Genomic DNA, 414 nt, shown 5'->3' with positions numbered 1-414 from the left:
TCTAACAACACAGGTGAGGAAGGTTTGGGTTGAAGGTGACGGTCGTCTGCAGATAGAAAATTGGTGCGGTTGCCCTCACGCTCGCTAAATAATCCCACCTGAACAAATTAATGAAAGATAAACCCTGACCGAGTTACAAAGAGAGGCACTTTCAGGGGAAAGAGCAGAAGTTCTTTGATTGAAAGTTTTTTTAAAAATGAGAAGAAAAATAAATTGCTGGAGGTTGCAATTATAAATCCTTTGATGTTAAACCAGGGGTCAGAAACCTTCATAAGAGACATTACTCTCTGAGACTCACTGCACCGTTCTTACTGCTAGCTGGCTAACAGTTAGTTCGTTCTTACGTAAACACGATTCACATTTTGTTTTACATTACATTCTGATATAAAAATACAAACAAATTGAGTTTTTGTG

General features: G+C 38.2%; 1 protein-coding gene across 1 annotated transcript in view; it reads right to left on the bottom strand.

Moving 5' to 3' along the window:
- The window catches only part of LOC118325469 (corticotropin-releasing factor receptor 1-like), a gene marked incomplete in the record, with an annotated part of 45366 nt that overhangs the window by 18927 nt on the left and 26025 nt on the right, over positions 1 to 414 (bottom strand).

This window comes from Morone saxatilis, unplaced genomic scaffold, assembly GCF_004916995.1.
Source record: "Morone saxatilis isolate NCDOM2014 unplaced genomic scaffold, NCSU_SB_2.0 Contig1, whole genome shotgun sequence".
Classification (NCBI taxonomy): domain Eukaryota; kingdom Metazoa; phylum Chordata; class Actinopteri; family Moronidae; genus Morone; species Morone saxatilis.
This window is presented reverse-complemented; position numbering and strand designations above follow the sequence as displayed.